General features: G+C 40.7%; 1 pseudogene; it reads left to right on the forward strand.

Annotated features, from left to right (window-relative positions):
- Positions 1–481: 481 nt before the first annotated feature.
- Positions 482–17,031, forward strand: LOC122491022 (annotated as a pseudogene).
- Positions 17,032–17,715: the final 684 nt, after the last annotated feature.

Genomic DNA, 17,715 nt, shown 5'->3' on the forward strand with positions numbered 1-17,715 from the left:
TGTTGGGGCAGGGAGTGCGGGGAGAGCTGCACACTTCCATGCTGGGAAAGGCAGGCCCCCCCCCCTCGGCCCCCCCACCGGCGACCCCAGCCAGTCATCGAAGGCCCAGACAACAGCAGTAGCCAGACGAGTTAGCAGGGCCCTTAAACCTCGTGGCGAACTCGCTGAACATTCAGGAATTTGAGGATTGTGGTTTCAGAAAATTCTGGCCTCTGCCTCCCTCATCCCCCAACTCCAAACAACAACAACAACCACAACAACAACGACAAAAACCCAAACTCATCTCAAATTCTTTTGGCATGGCAAGACTGTCACAATGTTTGATTGCAGCACCGATGTCCTTCCAACACCCTTTAAAGGACAGGGCTGACAAATTTCCAACAGCACCGGGGCGTCCCTCAAACCATATAATCTGGACCCAGTTGGATAAAAAGTGATGCTATCGAAGAAGACTGATCAGGGATTATGATAAGCAGAGGACATGGTGAATGTTGGAAGTAGCAAGCTTATTGCTGATCTTTACACTGTAGGCAAAAGAAGTGACAGGCCAAAAACAGCACACCCAGAATATACTCATTACAGGAGGGAGCAACACATTCGTAAACTCAAAGTGTGGTTGCACATCAGAGGTAAGCCTCAAAGCTTGTCTCAAATCAAGGACTGGTGTCGATCCCCAGCCAACTTAAAGGATGAATGGGGCCATGAGACTATTTTAGGATAAAAATAATAACTACTACTTTTTGAGCCCTATGTTTCGGGGATTTTAAATACATTAGCTAATGTAGGCCTAATGGCAGCCTTGTGAGATAGATACCATTGTTCCCAATTTCTATACAACCGAGCATTGTGAGGCCTGGGGCAGTTAGGAAAGTTCTGCCTGACCCCAAAGCCACTGTTCTCAGATTCACAGTATTAATATGCCTCTCTGGGGCTCAAAGGAGACACAAAGCTGAGGACATGAACCAAATGTGGTTTGTTTGTTTGTTTGTTTCTTTCCTGAAGAATTCCAGTTTTCCTTGAGCTTGGATTAAAGCTTTATCTTAAAGAAGTAATCATAGTGGCTCTTTCCAGATAAGACGCAACGTCTAATCTTGAGAAAAGCAGTGAGCATTTCCACTTCTGCTGAATGCATCAAAACCAAACCAATAAAGTCTAGCCTTTGTGACAGTTCTTTGTCTCTTCCGAGGCTAAAAATGTCTGGACACACTGAGTCAGTTGGAGTGTCAGCACTCTCTTGACCTGGCACACAACTGAACATGAGTCACTAAAAGGATTCGAAACTCAGGGTCAGGAAAACACTGCCATTAAGTCAGTATAGCCAAAAATATTCGGGCGTCAACCTTGTGCTCCTGGATGTAGCTTGTTCATTCATCTATTTGTTTATTCAGCCAGTAAATATCTATCCTAACACACTCACATATAAAACACAGAGTAAAAAGTCTAATGAATACAAAATAATATAGTGAAAAGCAAGTTCACACCACAGTCCTCCAGATTTTCTGCTTAAGGACAACTCCTGACACCAGTTTCCTGGGGATCCTTCTAGAGATATTCAAAGCATAAATGTAACTTTCTCTTGCTTTTCTTTCTTTCTTTCTTTCTTTCTTTCTTTCTTTCTTTCTTTCTTTCTTTCTTAAATTTTTTTAAAGGTTTATTCATTTTTGAGAGACAGAGAGACAGAGCGTGAGCACGGGAGGGGCAGAGAGAGGGGGAGACACAGAATCTGAAGCAGGCTCCAGACTCTAAGCTGTATGCACAGAGCCCAACGTGGGGCTCGAGTTCACGAACCGTAAGATCCTGACCTGAGCCGAAGTCGGACACTTAATTGACTGAGCCACCCAGGTGCCCCTCCCTTGCTTTTCCTAACTGTTATTGAATCCTTGGGATAGCCTGAGCACTGGTTTATATAAAGTGATGGCCAAGACTCGGCCCTGCCCCCCGAGGAAGAGGTGGATACATAAACCAATTGCCACCATATGATTGAGAAGTGCTCTGATGTTTATGGGAATGGTAGTGATCTGAGTAGACTAGGGCTGAAATGCTAATGGATCCGATCAGCTGTTGCAATAAATTGTTGTCACCAGTGCTTGCAAATTATTTTTTTTAAAGGCTATGGCTTATTCCTGTGATAATCATTTATTCAAACTAATATTAATATCAAATTAATATTCTGACTTTCTTTTGTGAGTGATACGGAAAGATGTGGAGGTCAAGCTGGTTCCCTGAGAACTGTGTGTGACCCTGGGCATGCCCATGGTATGTCCTCCCACAAATGTGATCTGATCCACATGTTGGGAGGTTGAAAATTTCAGACATCCAGTGGTTAATGGGGGCCATAATAGCCTCATTTTCTGGGATACCACCAGAAAGCTTTCCCCAAATATTATATGCTTCGCATTCAGTTGGGATATCAGTCTCTTGGTTGCCTGGTTTCAAAACATTCATACTTGTAATAGGATGGAAGTCAGGAAGTGGCAAAGCCGCCCATCTGGATTGAATACAGTTTGGGACAGTAGTCTGTGCACCGTGAGGCAGATAACGTTTTGCAGATTTAAGAGACAGTCGAATCTGATGCATGTGGATGCAAGCTACTGGTGGAAAGCCAGGAGCAGACCCTTTGAATGGACCTGGATTTATGGGAACTACTCAGGAGCTTGTAGGCTTTGAGGAGGGACATAGAGTGGTTATTTTGTTCACAAAGAGTTGACTTCAGTTAGCCTGGATTCTCACCCCATATTGAGTTTTATTTCCAGTATGAATGTAAACCAGCTCCAGACACAGATTCTCGGCTCAGATGCTCAGACTCTGCTCGATGACGGATAGAGAGTTAAAGAGAGAAAATAAAAAAGGGCATAAATAAGTTTCACATGATTTCCAATCCAAACTAAGAGTTGGCTCTGTTTCACTCAATCAGCCAGGGGCAGAGAGCATTTTGCAAACTTCAGTGGCTCTTTCAGAAAGCCTGGTCTATATCCTGTTTTCAAAAGGAAACCCAGAACCTGTCAGATGTGCCCTGTTTCTGTTTCTGTGGCAGCTCACCTCGTAGCTGTTCTAAGATAGAAAGTGGCCCAAGTACATTCGTTCTCCTCTAGTCCTTCCAAATGTGCCCACCTGAGGGACGAGACATTTTGCTGGATGTTTTAACACATGAGGCAGAAATGCATCTAGGAATGAAGCACATTCATTGAATGAATTGTCAAAGGTAGGTCCATAAAATACAATCCTTCCCAAGGATTTCCTTCCTGGGGAGCCCAGGTGGCCCCAGCTTGACAGCAGGGTCTCTGTGCTAACTTAGGTTTTCATATCATGTCAGAAAAATAGAAATGTAATTCTCTTCCCTTGCTAGAAAACTCAAATTTGTATAGTTTTTTTTTAATTTTTTTTAACGTTTATTTATTTTTGAGACAGAGAGAGATAGAGCATGAATGGGGGAGGGGCAGAGAGAGAGGGAGACACAGAAAAGGAAGCAGGCTCCAGGCTCTGAGCCATCAGCCCAGAGCCCGACGCAGGGCTCGAACTCACGGACCGCGAGATCGTGACCTGAGCTGAAGTCCAACTCATAACCGACTGAGCCACCCAGGCGCCCCTCAAATTTGTATAGTTAAAGAACAAATATTAAAGTCTCTTTTTAATAAGTGCTATGATACAGGGTATGGAGTATGAGAGGGTTCCCCCCCCCCACACACACACACCTCTATTCCTTCCTTCTTCCTTCCTTCCTTCCACATGGGACCGAAGTAGACCTGAGTGAAATCTTGCTTTTTGCTCAGTTTCTTTTCCCTAGCTGAGTTAAAGCACAAAAAGAGTGTATTTTCCAAGTACCTTATGGGATCCTGACAATTTATTTCTTCCCTTTGCTTTGAAAATGACCCCTAAAGAGATAAAATTGTTTGCATTAGTTCTTAGAGAAAAGCAGCCAAGGTTTTATTAAAAACACTGCCCTTTGTATTCTTGCATATTTTCTTTCCCTGTCTAATATGGGAAGATATCAAATGTAAAAGAAACACAAACATAAGACACTGCTCCTTTCATCTTCACTCAGTTTCCAAAATCCTCCAACACATTACCTTATTCTTCTTATTAAACTTTAAAAAGGAGCAAGTGGAATGCTGCATTTAAATTTTGAGGACTGAGGACTTGGGATAGGCAATCTGCATTGTGTCATTTGTTAGATTCTCCTAAGATCTTCTCACTCTGTATTGGGACTGGCAAAACATTTTTATACCTCGGGGAACACATTCATATCAACTGGTTTCTTATGGAACTCAATTCTGGAAATTCGTCTTCTTTGATGTGACTGGATTCTTTAATTTTTAAGAAACAGAGATGAAAAGTGTCACTGATCCCTGGTAGAGTAAATAAACCTTAACACAAGTTCAAGGTTTCCCTTAAACATATATAATGTATTATTGATAATGCTTGGAACGGCAAAACTCTAAAGTACATATAAGAAATAATTCAAATATGAAATATAATGATGAAAAATAATATAATGAAAAATATATGATGACCTCTGTTTTCCTTTTTTTTTTTAATTCCCAGCCTAATTTTGTTCACTAAAACCTGTCTCTGTCAAAGCCATCTTAACAAAAAATTTTTTTAATGTTTATTTACTTTTGAAGGAGAGAGAGAGAGTGTGTGAGCAGGGGAGGTACAGAGACAGTGGAAGACACAGAATCCGAAGCAGGCTTCAGGCTCTGAGCCATCAGCACAGATCCCAATGCGGGACCCGGACCCACGAGCTGTGAGATCATGACCCCAGTTGAAGTCAGACACTTAACTGATTGAGCCACCCAGGCGCCCCCAAAGCCATCTTTAAAAGCCATAGTTATGAAGCAGCAGACTCCGTAGCATAATGGGAACAAAATCTTGTGATAAAATTCTTAATTTTTTTCACTTAACCTGTTATGTTTTTTAAAAAAGACTAAAAGGAAACATACCAAAAGACTATCCTAGAATTATTCCTTATATTCTTCTTCTTTCTTTTTTTCTCCTTTTTGTAATTTGGGACAATTACTTTTCGAACAACAATTACAAAAAGACCAGCCATAGTCCTTATATTTTTCATGGGTCTGATTTATCCTGGACCACCCTGTACTTGGAGATGCAGGCCTCTGACTTAAAAAAAAAAAAATATGTACTTTAAACTTTGAATAGCTTATCAGAAACCATAATGGTGCCTGATAAAATCTCAGCCCTCAAAGAAAAAATATTTGAGGGGTACAGTGCGTGCAGGGATAAACAGTTTGAAACCAAGTGAATAATGAGGTTACTGAGTCAGTGATGAGCACACCTGAGTTTTGATAAGCATGACCCAATAGCATGTGGTGAAATCCTCCATCCACGGAGAGTGTCTCATCTGTACTGAACTCACCAGAAGGAGCCTTTAGTTCCTATAAAGCAAGGTACAATAAATCAGGGGAAAGCTGCAGATCCTGTCAGACCTGCCTGCATTCCTTTCCCCTCAGTGATTCCTTAGTTCAAGAGGGTTCATCCTTCGGGAATATTTCAACACCCTTTTGGAAGCTATGCCAAAATCCAGGGTTTTGACAGCTTGATAAAGCCTTATATTATCCTGAGATAGAGAAAAACCTGACTCTGGGAAGGGCTAAATTATCAAAGGCAGTACCGAGTAGCAACAGTGAGTTTAACTGGCAGATCTTGAGGGGATGAGAGTGCCTTTGAACTTGCTGGGAATTTTAACAGCAAGAGTGCAGATTCCTAGGAGAAAAGCTGTTACTAAAAGAAGACAAAGAACTAGTAAGTAGCTTTCCAGCTGGATAAAAAGACAGGAGTTAGAATCCATCGGCTATAGAGTCCTATGTTCCATTTCCATCATTATACTGGGGGAGAGAGTGGATTCAGAGAAATTTGTGGGATGGTGTTGAAAATAGATGCCCAAAACAAGAAGTTGGGGGGGGGGGGTGTTCATTTCTTTTGGTATTATGGACTAGAATTTAAAATATCAGTGTGAAGAGGGAATTAACTGGACTGGGTGGAATGACAAAACAGGAGCCATTGGGGATCTGGTGATTTTATAGATGCTGAGGCTGAGTTCAGCTCTCTTCCTGGGAACTACTCTCTTTGAAGTCAGGGCAAGTTGGGAACAGAGCGGGCAAAGGGAAGAGTGGAAATTAGGATGAGAATGACTTTTGTAGTGTATCATTTCCCTCAAACATTTATTGCTTTTCCCTTCCTTCTTCATTCAGCAAATACTTCCTGACCTTCTCCTTATGCCTAGCATTCAACTGGGCACTTGGGATTTGAAGACAGGAGAATTCCTGGTCTTGAAGAGTCTGCAGTAATGGCAAATACTAACTCCTATTCTCTTTCTGGTTAGGAATAGCTCTGAGGACGAGACGCACTGTTCCATATTTCTATTATCTTACATCGCAAATTTGAAGACATTTCTCATTTCACCTAAGTTTACTCTTATTATTAAAGCCATTGGTTAAATGTATTAAAGTAGGTTAAATTTTGATGTTATTAATTATGCTTTTTCACCTTAATAAATTAACTCATTTGAAAACAAAATCCCAAGTCAGAGAGACCTTCCATTCTGGCTACTGTTTTTAACAATATGGCTTCTAAGTTGATTTCATGAACCGCTTTTTCCTTATGTTGGAATCTGGGGAGAGTATTACAGATTTGACCTGCAGGGGGGAGATGAATTAATTTTTATCAGTTAGACATCTAGCTGGTCTGAAAACAACCACTGAAGGGTATTTGTTTGTTTTTGCCTACAAAAATATTGACAGCCACGCAACCAAAATGTAAAGTTTGTAAAAGGAAAGAAAAATCCCTACTTTGTCCTACCCAATCTTCTCTGAAGACAGGAGGAAGAAACTTCTGTAACTTTCCAAGAAGTGAAACCAATTGACATTTTAAAAAGCCACATTATACTCATAACCAGTAATATAGTAAGTTTTCAGAAGAGCCATTTCTGATCAGTCAGAATATAAAATAGAAGTCAAATACCTATTTCCTTTATAGGCTTAAATTATTTTGACTAACAAGCTCAATATTGCTCTAGAAAAATTTCTCTATTTTGCCACTCTTTTGTGTGGCAAATTTTAGTTTCTCAAGGATGCCACGGGGATGGAACATTGAAGGCCCCTCCTGATCCCTGCCTCCAGAAATTTATGCCCCGCTGTAGTCACTTCCTACAATCCACGGCATCACGATTGGTCCGTGCAACAAAAGACTGTGGCAGAAGTGATGGTATGTCCTTTCCTGGGCTAAATCGTAGAAGACATTCTAGCTTCTGCCTCCCCATCTTTCTCTTTGTCTCTTTGATCATTCCCTCTGGGAGGCACCAGCTGTTGGGTTGTGAGGACAGTCAGGCAGCCCTGTGAATCATCATGTGGCAAGGTACTGAGGCCTCCTGCCAGCAGCCATATGAATGAGCCATCTTGGAAGCAGATCCTCCAGTGCCGCATAAGCCTTCAGATGACTGCAGCCCCTGCCAGCCAGCTTGACTGCAACCTCGACAGGGACCCTGAGCCAGAACCATTCGGTTAAGTCATACCCAGATTCCTAACCCATAGGAACTGTGTGAAATAATGAATGTTTCCCGGGTTAAGCTGCTAAGTTTTGGAGTAATTTGTTATGCAGCCAGAGATAATGAATACAAGGGTCATTTCAACCCGGGGATTCGTTGCTTTTCTGATCCTCCGATCACACTCGGAATATCTACCACGTGAAACACTCTTACCAGGAGTCCTCGGAAGCTTTAAATCTCCTCAGTTTCCGGGGTTCCTGGCTCATTGGGTTAAGCTTTTGACTGGTTCAGGTCATGATCTTGGGGTTCGCGAGTTTGAGCCCTGCGTCGGGCTCTGTGCTGACAGCTCAGAGCCTGGAGCCTGCTTCGGATTCTGTGTCTCCCTCTTTCTCTGTCTCTCCCCGATCCATGCTCTGTCTCTTTCTCTCTCAAAAATAGATCAACATAAAATAAAGGTTTTATCTTTTAAAATAAATGAATAAATCTCCTTAGTTCCTTGCATATCTCATGTATTAATACACATATTGTATATGCATACATGTCTAAAGTTAATACCTTTCTTTGTAAATGCTTTTTAAAGTTTATTTTTCCTAAATAAGACAATACATGCTTATTAAAGAAAATGTGGAGGGAAAGCTAATAAAAATTACCCATACTTTTGACACCCAAAGAGAACTATTATTAATATTTGCACGTACTTCCTTTCATTTTCTTTCTCGTTTAAAAAGAAGTTGTGACCATACGCTGTATACCATGCTTTCAACAAGCCAAGTTCATTTTCTTTAATAACAAAACCCAATAATGTGCCTTGCTCATTCTTGTCATTCAGCTCCCTGCTCTGAGTGACAGGTTCCCAGGGAAATCAGATGTGACTGCGCCCTAAGTGTGCAGAAGGCCCCGTGAGGGTGTCATGGGTTTGGAGCCAGGGCCTGGCAGGGAGTGATCAGTGTCTGGGGGTGCCAGACACATGGGAAATGATTTATACCAACGACCAGTCGCCTCTGCACACATTCTTTTTATTTTCAGTACTAACATGTGTGTAAAGGGCCACTCCCTGCCCAGCAACCCGTATTTATATCCACAAACTTGTTAAGAGAATCTACACTCCTTTATTTTTCTGTTCCTCTTCAAATAGGGCTGTGTAGAAATGTGAATTTACTAAATGCTGATGAAAGCATCAGCAGCAGGGCCCTTTCCAAGGCCCTGGGAGGGGTGCTAGCAATGCGTTCACATGGTCGTGTATTATAAAAAAAAAAAATTTTTTATTGTTTATTATTTTTGAGAGAGAGAGAGAGGCTGAGAGCAAGCAGCGAAGGGGCAGAGAGAGAAGGAGACACAGAATCGAAAGCAGGCTCCAGGCTCTGAGCGCTCAGGACAGAGCCCGACGTGGGGCTCGAACTCACAAACTTCGAGATCATGACCTGAGTTCTAATCGGCTGCCCAACCGACTGAGCCACCCAGGTGCCCCTCACGTGGTCATGTATTTATATAAAGTTAACAAAAGTGAGAAACTTCAGTCACAATTGTGAAGACGGCCGTCTCTTTCCTCTCTGCCCCTGCCCTGCAGAACATATACACTTGCCTTTATGCAGGGTGGGATTAAGTGTTTGGGAGCATTTTGTTTTTATAAATTTTTGTCTTCTTCTTCTTCTTCTTCTTCTTCTTCTTCTTCTTCTTTTTTTTTGACTAGGCATGGAAAAATCACGATTCAGGACCTAGAATGTTAGAGATACGACTTGGTCTCTAAATGGCAGGTTGTTTTTTTTTTTTTCCAATTACTTGTACTGTAAAGCAGAATTTATTATTTGTTAGTCTTATTTGTGAAGTCATTGGGAATTTTTGAGCTTTGAGAGTTACAGAATTAGAGGGCTTCTAATGAGCCCAATCTGTTCTAAATGGCTGTGTGTAATTCCAAGATTGTTTCATCAGAATCTATAGGTCCTCAAGCAACCCTCCTCTTTGTTGACTCCATTCTTTGACTTTCTTCCTTTGTTGACTCCTATTCCTTGACTCTATGCATATTTTTTGAAGAAAATGGCTGCCTCTCCAGTTTTTCACTGTAACCCTTCAATTAAGAAAAAACCAAATAAATTTAACCTACTCCAGGCAATACCTTTAAACAGAAAAGGAATGCAAAATACACAGTACCAACCAGGTGGTTGATGCACTTTATAAAAGACTGTGCAACAAACAAACAAAGAAACAAACAACACAAAGAAAAAAGGGACAAACAAAAACCCAAACTCTTAACTATAGAGAATAGATGGGTGGTTAACAGAAGGGGTGGTGTAGGAGGCTAAGTGAAATAGGTGATAGACAGTAAGAGTACCCGGGTGGCTCAGTTGGTTAAGGGTACAACTCTTGATTCCCACTCAGATCTTGATCTCACGGTTTGTGAGTTGGAGTCCCGCCTCGAGCTTTGTGCTACAGAGCCCGCTTAGAATTCTCTCTCTGCTCTTCTCTCTCTCTCAAAATAAATTAAAAAAAAAAAAGAGTACCCTTATTACGATGAGCACCGAATAATGTATAGAATTGCTGGAAAAAAAAAAAAATAAAGAAAGAAAAAGACTGTGCTACTTGGATGTTTATTCATTTCACCTGTTGATTAGAGGGAGCCACAGAATCTGAAGCAGGCTCCAGGCTCTGAGCTGTCAGCACAGAGCCTGATGCAGGGCTCGGACTCAAGAACTGTGAGATCATGACCTGAGCCAAAGTCAGAGGCCCAACCGACTGAGCCACCGGGGCGCCCCAATTTATTCTTCTCTTAAAATAACTTTCTGAACAACATAAAAATCAATTCAATGCCTGCTGTGGCAGCCACAGAGATACATTGTTCAGATGTCCCCTTAAGAGAACCTGCTGTGGGTGCCTGGCAGAATGGCAAGCCCAGGTGCCACATCTTTGGAGCCTATAGCACTCACGTGGAGCCCCACCCTTCTGGGCCATTGACAGAACACTGCTGAGGTACCTGGGTACCAGTGCCGGTTAACCCTGCCCCATGTTCCTCTCATGGGCAACTTTTGTGCAGACCCTCCCCCATCAGCCTGTCGAGGCTTTCTCAGAACTGTGCCAGGTTCTGAGGCTCTTCCTATCCAATCTTTACTTCCCCCTCTCCCTTCACAGGCAGCGGACTTGATCATGGTCTGACCCTCTCTTTGTCTATTCCTACTCTGTCTGTCTCCCTCTGTCCTTCATAGGCTTCCCCTCAGTAAATCTCTGGCATGTCAAATCCCGTCCTAGCATCTGCTTCTCTGTGCATCTGAAATGACACATAGGTACATTGTTAAAAATGAACTAATCCGGAAGGGCTTATACTAAGAAGCAACAGTTCCCCATCCTCCTCTTGAATAACGCCTTTCCCCAATCGCTCACACGGGGAAACACTTTTAGCAGTTTTTCTTTTTAGCTCTTTTGGTAGTTAGCATATCTGTAAAAGAATATATTTATGACAGGGGCACCTGGGTGGCTCAGTCAGTTAAGCATCTGACTCAATTTTGGCTCACAGTTCATGAGATCGAGCCCCACGTCGGGCTTGGCACTGACAGCGTGGACCCTGCTTGGGATCTCTCTCTCCCTCTCTCTCTCTCTCAAAATAACTAAATATTTAAAAAGGGTATGTTTATGACATACTGTATATTATTTATTTTGCTATTGTTATATATTTTTATGTACTTGTTATGTGTTATATGTTATATGTATAAATATATATTTGTCATGTATTATTGTTTATCTCTGTAATAAGTTTACGCAATATCTTTCTTTTCTTTTTTAACCATGGAGGTATAATTTTTTTTTAATTTTTTTTTTAGCATTTATTTATTTTTGAGACAGAGAGAGAGCATGAATAGGGGAGGGTCAGAGAAAGAGGGAGACACAGAATCCGAAACAGGGTCCAGGCTCTGAGCTGTCAGCACAGAGCCCAACGTGGGGCTCAAACCCACGGATTGAGAGATCATGACCTGAGCCGAAGTCGGACGCTTAACAACTGAGCCACCCAGGCGCCCCCTTTTTTTTTTTTAATTTTTTTTTAACATTTATTTTTTTTTGAGACAGAGAGACAGCATGAACAGGGGAGGGTCAGAGAAAGAGGGAGACACAGAATCGGAAACAGGCTCCAAGCTCTGAGCTGTCAGCACAGAGCCCAACCATGGAGGTATAATTGACATAAAATAAACCACTTATATTCAAAGTGAACAATTTGAAAATTTTTGACATTTGTGTACACCATGAAACTATCACCACAACCAAGAGAGTGAACATACCTATCACCCCTGAAACTTGCTTCATGCCTCTTTAAAATCATCCCTCCTATCTCTCTCTACAGTCCTTGATCTGCTTTCTGTCACACGGATTAGTTTCCTCTTTCTATAATCTTATATAAACGCAATCTTACGGTAAGTACAAATGGAGGGGCGGCTTCCTTTACTCAGCATAATTAATTTGAGACTCGTCCGTGTAGTTATGTGTATCTGTCGTTTATTCTTTTTTACTGCTATGTGGCACATCCCATTGTACGAATGTAACACAATTTCTTTTTCCATTCATCTTTTGGTGGACAGTGGGGTTGTTTCCACTTTGGGGCTATTACCAGTAGAGTTGCTATGAATATTTGTGCACAAGTGTTTGCGTAGACATACATTATATTCTCTCTTTTCTCTTTCAATGATCGTTGTCCTTTATTGCCTAAAGTCCAGTACATTGGATGCGATTTTTTCATATATTTTGTCTGATGTTTTAGTTGTTTCAGGCAGGATGGTAAATCTCATCCGTCTTACTCCATTTGACTGGAAGCAGAAATATTTTGTACCTCTTTCATGTATCATAATCTTCCTTTAGGTGATGATATGCCATTACACGTATGGTATAAGAATCTTCACCACAGCTCTGTTTCTCCTGTCCTGGCCTTTGTGCTATGGTTGTCAGACTATTACACACCCTTCAGCGGATTGTTTTTCTTTTCCTCTTTAACAATTTTAGACAATCTCTGTTGATTTCTTTGATGATAGACATGGACTGAGTTCACTTATCTTCCATCTTCCAAACTCGGCCTTCCTCTCCTCCGCTTCAATACGATTACGTCACCATTTTTAGATCCTTTGTTAGTTGCCTTTGTAACTGTATAAAAATATAGTTTTATATATAGTGACATCCTTATTTTTAATTCCATCAACTACTGACAATATTTCTTGACGCTTCACTTTGTGAGGTGAACATATGAACGTCTTTATCCTTTCCTTCATCTCTGTATTCCTTTCTACCACATTTAAATGCTTAATTCTTTTGGAAACATTTTAAAAATATTTATTTGTTTATTTAGAGAGAGCACAAGTGGAGGAGGGGGGGCAAAAGGAGAGAATCCCAAGCAGGTTCTGCACTGTCAGTGCAGAGCCCAATGTGGAGCTTGAACTCACAAACTGTGAGATCATGACCTGAGCCGAAACCAACAGTCAGACACTTCACCCACTGAGCCGCCCAGGTGCCCCCCAAATGCTTAGTTTTAACTTCTACTGTCAAGAAAGGGAACATGCATCTTGTTCTACCACCAGACCTGAGTGTTCCTTTTTCCTGGTGTGTGCGTTGATTCCAAGAGCTGCAAATTGGTCAACAGGGTTTACAACGTTTTTCTATATGAAGATTGTTAACAGATCAGCCACGTACTGTACTATAGTTATATATCTTCTTTACATAGTCTTGTGTGTTTCTTGGGATTTCTAATTGTCTCTTTTGCCCCACCCCGTTTCCTGCATTGCTGCATTTTTTACAACTTGATATTCCAACTTCTTCACGATGCTATCAAATCTGAATTCTTTCTCATATACATTTTCTTTCCAGACACCTACCTTTTGGAGACCTTGTTCTACCAGCTCTAAACTGGATTTTTGGGTTCTTATTTGGTGAAAAGTTGTCACCCTAGGTCTTCCTTCCATTTTCTCCTGACTGGCTTAATTGTTTCTTGAGCTCCACAAATTTTTAGTTTACTCCCCTATTTTTCTGGAACACATCCTTGAGTCATTTCCGTAGAATGGGAATATTGGAGGTAAACTTACTGAGTTCTTCCTTGACTTACAATGTTTTTATTCTACTCTCAAATTTAATTGATAATTTGAGTATTGAATAAAATAAAATAATTTTCTCTCAGAACTTTGAAGGCAGCGTTCCATTGTCTTGTAGCATTTGGTATTGCTAAAGAGAAGTTTAATGCCAATCTGATTTTTTAGAAAGGAAGACAATTTACTTTTCCTCTCTGAAACTTTTTGGATTTTAAGAGACCTTTGATATTATGATAGGGATTGCATTACATGTGTACATTGCTTTGGGTAGTAGAGCTGTTTTAACAGTATTTGTTCTTCTGATTCATGAGCATGGACTGTCTTGGTGAAAATGCAAATTGGTGCAGCCACTCTGGAAAGCAGTATGGAGGTTCCTCAAAAAGTTAAAAATAGAACTACCCTATGACCCAGCAATTACACTAGGAGGTATTTACCCAAAGGATACAAAAATACTAATTCAAAGGGATATATGCACCCCTATGTTTATAGCAACATTATCTACAATAACCAAACTATGGAAACAACCCAAGTGTCCACACACACACACACACACACACAATGGAATATTACTCAGCCATAAAAAAGAATGAAATCTTGCCATTTGCAATGATGCGGATGGAGCTACAGAGTATTATGCTAAATGAAATAAGTCAGAGAAAAACAAATACCATATGATTTCACTCATATGTGGAATTTAAGAAACAAAACAAACCAGCATAGGGAAAGAAAGAGAGGGAGAATGGCAATCCCAAGAGGCAGACTCTTAACTATAGAGAACAAAATGATGGTTAACCAGAGGGGAGTTGGGTGGGGGGTGGTTAAATAGGTAATGGGGATTAAGGAGTGAACTTGCTGCAGTGAGCACTAATTATTGCATCTAAGTGTGGGGTCACTATTGCACACCTGAAACTAATGTTACACTATATGTTATGTTAACTAACTGGAATTTATTATTATTTTTTAAATTCTTTTTTAATGTTTATTTATTTTTGACAGAGAGAGAGACAGAGCATGAGCAGGGGAGGGGCAGAGAGAGAGGGAGACACAGAATCCGAAGCAGGCTCCAGGCTCCGAGCTGTCAGCACAGAGTCCGACGCGGGGCTCGAACTCACGCACAGCGAGATCGTGACCTGAGCTGAAGTCGGATGCTCAACCGACTGAGCCACCCAGGCGCCCCTAACTAACTGGAATTTAAATAAAACCTTTTAAAAAATCTTTGATATTCTGAAATTTCACCATTTTGTGACTGAGCGGGGTTCATTTTTCATTCACTGTGTCTGGCATTATAGTATTTTTTTTCCTTCTCTCTTCAGTCGAGAGACTCGTGTCTTTCAGCTGAGAAATTCTTTTTTTATTATTTTTTTGTTTATAGTTTCCTGTCATCTCATCTGTTCTCTCTGGAGCTTCTAGTCATTGAACATTCACTGCTTGGATTTATACTTTACAATTTAGCCTTTCTTTCACATTTTCAATCTACCTGTATTTTCTACTTTCTTTGAGATTTCTTTGATTTTTATTTTTCAATCTGTTTTTAAAATTTCTGCCTAACCTACCATATTTTTAATTTCTAAGAACTCTTTTTTATTCTTGGGCCCTACCTTTTTTATTGTATTTATTTCTTGAATTACAACCTTAATTATTTTTTTTTTAATATTCTCTTGAGGATACTACTTATAGTTAAAATATTCTTTTCTAGAAAATGTTCTTAAGATGTGCAAGTTTGTATATATTTTATATGTAAAATGAGTCTGGACATGTCCACGGACATACATTTTCAACTGCAGGCATTTGTAAAATCTACCAAGAGACATTATTTTTCCTCCTGGTAGATGTAAATTTCTTCAGCATGAGCTGAGTTTTCAAAATATGGAGTCCACATGTTCAGAGTATGTGCTTCCTCACTGAACTAGCCCAGCCAGTTAGCCTTAGTGAAAGTTGTTTTCTCCTTTCAAAAATTTGGGAGGTCTTTTCCTTTTTACTGTATATTTATATTCTACCTGTCAGTTGATGATCTGAGGCCAAGTGGTCAACATTGGAATAATGTTTGACTGGAGACAAATGGGGAGACTTAGCAACCAGGACAGAAACTTTTGCAAGAGTTTGAAAACTGATTGATATGGTCCCTCAGAGTGCTCCTAGGCATGGAGTGGGGAGTGTGTGTGTGTGGGGGGGGGGGGGGAGGATGGGGGAGGTCATCAACCTGCTATTTATTCCTCTCAGAATCTGCCTTTCTTCTAGACAGACTAGTTGGGTGATCTGACTACGGTAATTCAGAGATTTAAAAGTATATGCAAGTTGACAAACTGCATCAAAATGTTAGTCAGCCATGCTTATTTCTGGGCTTCAGGATGTGGGATGTTATCTTTCCTTGCTAAAAAAAAATACGTATCTGGGGCACCTCGCTGGGTCAGTTAGAAGAGCATGCAACTCTTGATCTTGGGGTCACGAGTTTGAGCCCCATGTTAGGTGCAGAGATTACTTAAGTAGATAAAACTTAAAAAATACAATACAATACAATAAATTTGTATCTGGAGTAATCAAAGCTTCTTCCAGACGCGCGTCTGCTCTTGTTTCCTGGACTTTTGTCACAGTAGGCCCCCCGACACCAGTCTTTGCTCCCACCTCAAAGAAAAAAACCTTTTTTGAGGCGTCAACTCCTCAGCACTTTCTGAAGGGAGAAAAAGAATAGCAAGAAGCAGCTGAACATATTGATGAAGTACAAAATGAAATAGACTTAACGAACAAGCCAGTGAGGAGATTTTGAAAGTAGGACAGAAATATAACAAACTCCATCAACCGTCCTTTAAGCAGAGGTCCAGTTGATGCCCCAAATCCCAAAGTTTTAGTTAAAATATTTGTCAACCACGCACAAGTGTCTGCACTGTTTGGGGAGGAGGATGAAGAGGTGCTGCATTTTTCGACAAGAGTTGAAGTGACAGAATTTGAGGGTATTAAATCAGGTTACAAAATAGATTTTTATTTTGAGGAAAACCCTTACTTTGAAAAGAAAGTTCCATCCAAAGAATTTTGCCTGAATGAGAGTGGTCATTCATCTTCAAAGTCCACTGAAATCAAATGGAAATCTGGAAAGGATGTGACCACACGTTCAAGTCAAGTGCAGAATGAAGCCAACAGGAAGAGACAGCATGAGGAACCAGAGAGTTTCTTCACCTGGTTTCCTGACCATTCTGATGCAGGTGAAGATGAGTTAGGAGAGGTCATCAAAGATGATATTTGGCCAAATCCATCACAGTACTACTGGGTTCCCAACATGGATGATGAAGAAGGGGAAGGAGAAGAAGAAGAAGATGATGATGATGATGATGATGAGGGGAAAGAAGGAGAACATGACTAATGGAACACTGATAGATTCGAACCTTTGTTTTTTTATTTTCTCCAGTCCCTGGGAGCAAGTTGCAGTCTTTTTTCCCTCCTCTTGTGCTCATTCGCCCTGTTTGTTGAAGTCTCTTTTCTTTCCCTTTATACGTGGTGCTCAACTTACTTGGTGACAGGGTGGAGCAGTGAAATACCTAGCACAGAATACAGTGGGAAAAAAAAAAATCTCTACCCATTTCTGTTCCAAATTCATTTTTATCCCTCCCTGTCTTAGCAAAAACTTTATGAGCTCAATACTGCTGTGCTCTTTGGGGAAAAAAGAAAAACTCTTTGCTCCCTCAGCTCTGCTAGAAGCGGGAGAGTGCTACACTCTTGTGTAGTAGTGCATAGAATTCTAGTTTTTTCCCTCCTTTCTCTTATGCTGGCTCAGAGATTACACTGTGTCTTTGTGGAAATATGGACAGTTAGCATTTACCAACATGTATCTGTCTACGTTCTCTTGTTTAAAAAAAAAAAAAATTTAGAAACTGAGGTTATAGAAGGTCAGCCAAGGGTGGGTTTCCGATGTTTGGATGGATTAAGTGGGCAGTTCGACAACAAGGCTTCTTCCTTGACGCATTTAATTGTGATGTTTAATGGCGATCCTTGCAGTTCAAGATGACACTTTTAAAATAAAATTCTCTCCTTATGAGGACTTGAGCCCTGCCAGTCAATGGGAGAATCAGCAGAACCTGTAGGATCTTATTTGGAATTGAGATTTTCTATCATAATTTTGTTTCTGCTTACTTTAAAGTTTTCTTTTTGTTTCACGGGCAAGGAAAGATGATG

This window comes from Prionailurus bengalensis, chromosome C2 (genome assembly GCF_016509475.1).
Source record: "Prionailurus bengalensis isolate Pbe53 chromosome C2, Fcat_Pben_1.1_paternal_pri, whole genome shotgun sequence".
NCBI classification, from domain to species: domain Eukaryota; kingdom Metazoa; phylum Chordata; class Mammalia; order Carnivora; family Felidae; genus Prionailurus; species Prionailurus bengalensis.